Source organism: Boleophthalmus pectinirostris, unplaced genomic scaffold, assembly GCF_026225935.1.
Source record: "Boleophthalmus pectinirostris isolate CB_2022bp ecotype Guang Dong unplaced genomic scaffold, ASM2622593v1 HiC_scaffold_11, whole genome shotgun sequence".
NCBI classification, from domain to species: Eukaryota; Metazoa; Chordata; class Actinopteri; order Gobiiformes; family Gobiidae; genus Boleophthalmus; species Boleophthalmus pectinirostris.
Genome location: NW_026570994.1, coordinates 22,216,035 through 22,218,534, shown reverse-complemented (window position 1 = coordinate 22,218,534; position 2,500 = coordinate 22,216,035). Strand labels below are relative to the sequence as shown.

Below are 2,500 nucleotides of genomic sequence, written 5' to 3'. Positions count from 1 at the left end.
AGACTGGGACTCAGATCAGACCAGACCGGGGACTGAGACCGGAGATGAGACGGGACTGAGACTGGGACTGGACTGAGACTGGGACTGAGACCGGGACCAGACTGGGACTCAGATCAGAACCAGACCGGGGACTGAGACCGAGACTGAGACCGGGACCAGACCAGAACCAGACTAGGACTGAAAATGGTTTAGGTTCAACCCGTTACCGTTTTTCCATTTTTCATTTAAACACAAAATCGAAAACTGAAAAAACAAATCGTTATCTGTTTTTTCATTTTGGTTTTGGAGACAAATAACGAAGAAAATCATTGTTTTTTCGTTTAGTTATTTTTGGTTTTATTTTGAAAAATGAATGAACAAATGACACACAGATTTTACATGTTTGTCTTGTGTCAAATGTTGCCTTCACGTGATACGGTGATTATCGTAAATACCAAAAACTGACATCAAAATTGCACATGAACATCCACTCACGTTGTAACTTCCACTTTTATGAAACACTTAGATAAACTTTGACCTTTCAACACGGCGGAGAGCAGCAAAAGTTAAAAATTCTCTCCTGTACATGATCAATAAAATATACGGCATATTATTATTATTATTATTATTTGTATTTTTATTTTATTTTGCGTTTTGATGCATTCTCTTGTTAGCCAGTCTGGCGCCACCTAGTGCTTAGTTTCGTTTCTCTCAGCTCAAGGTCAGAATCAGAAAACACTAGACGGTTCGCAAAAAAACCCAGAAGTGTGAGTTCTGGCACCAGCCAATCAGAGAAGAGACAGACATTCTGTGTTGGCAACGATTCCCGAGATCGAGGATTTAAAGCCAGAACAAAGAGAATGTTTGGTGAATTTTATCAAAGGGAAAGACGTTATTGTCCTTCTTCCTACATTCTTACATACGTCACAACCAAACAGCAGCGACTGGTTAAATAAAAAAGTACCCGCCTCCTGTGGAGCGAACGAGTCACACAGTTTACACCAAGTGAAACCGACTCATGAATCAGACTATTCTCTTGTTGCTGTAGCAGATGAATTAGCAGAAACTGTTTTACACTGAAAAAAAATAACTAGTAAGAGTTTCTAGAAAAAGTCCTCGTAACAATTTGCACTCGCACTTTTTAAATCAATTTTACTGCTGTAATATCAGGTACAATTTACTTGTCAGTATTAATTAAAATGTACTTACCACCACCATTAAAAGTCAATTTACAGAGTAACTGTTATAATTTTTTTTTATGTAAATAAGTTAAGTAAAATATATAAAATATTGTCATAATTAATTGCGTTGCTGTGATGAAATAATGAAGTAAATATTATATGTCTCGTATTTACTGATGTAGAATAAATTATACATTTTTATACAGTGCGCTTCCATTTTCAAAGCTCAAAGTGTTTTACAACAAAGAAACATTCACACAGCAGTGTACACAGACCCTGGGGGCGGGGCGGGTCAAGTGTCTTGCCCAAGGACACAACTGCCATCAGTGGATAAACGCTCTCACCAACGGAGCTCCGGCCGCCTGAGCCCAAACACACAACCACCGAGCGCACGGACGTGTCCAGAAGGACTCTGGGCTTAAGAAACAAGAAGAGGAGGAGACAGACTGAAAAACGATCACAGAGTCTGGATCTACTCAAGGCCACACAGTTTCCAGGACTATTTCTCCCCCTTCGTTTAAAACCACAAGCTTTAAATGTGAAATCAGTTCTTGTTTTACATCCCTGTCTCCATGAAACTATATAAGACTAGACCTTTAATATATTATATATATATATATATATATATATATATATATATATCTCTGTAGACACTGTGTATCTTTTTATACAAGGTTTTTTATACTATTTTATACTATTTTCATATAATGGGTCTTTCTATGTTTCGGTGTGTTGGGATTTTGTACCATTTAAATCTTGTATTATATTTGAACTCTTATAGCTTGTAACTACAATTTGCTAAGGGAACTGTGGGCCAGTCCACTGTGAACATGTGACCTACACCTATGACTTTAAATCTACACTGTGATCTCCACCTCGAGTTTGCCTTGAGACGCTTTGGCATATTTTAACTTTATCTGCCCTGTGCTGTTAAAGGCTTTTCATTATTTTGTACTTTTTGAGCCTCAGTTTTTTTCCTACTTTGTATTTGAGACTGGTCCCTACACTGAAGACACCAACAGGACAATTCTGCACAATTTTTGCATTTCCAAGTAGCTCTCCTGCTCCCAAAGCTTTGCGGACGCAGGTGTTACTCAGTATTTCTGGGATTGTGAGGAGCGACTGTAAAACCTTTAAACGTACTGGTGATTATCATGAAGTGTTTATCTGGACAGAGCTCTTCTGTGGCTCTTCTGGCTCCTTCTGACTCCGGCTCCCATTGACTTACATCAGAATCTGTGTCTGTACCTGCTGCTCTCAGAGTTGGCGTCAGAGCACATCTACTGGAGGAGCGTGGGTCACCAGCAGGGGGGGCAGTGCTAATTGAGAAATATTTTAAC

The 2,500-nt window shown here is 39.0% G+C and overlaps 1 protein-coding gene across 1 annotated transcript in view; it reads left to right on the top strand.

The window, feature by feature from the left end:
• Positions 1 to 2,500, top strand: part of LOC110163256 (sodium/myo-inositol cotransporter-like) — a 33,159-nt gene that overhangs the window by 1,388 nt on the left and 29,271 nt on the right.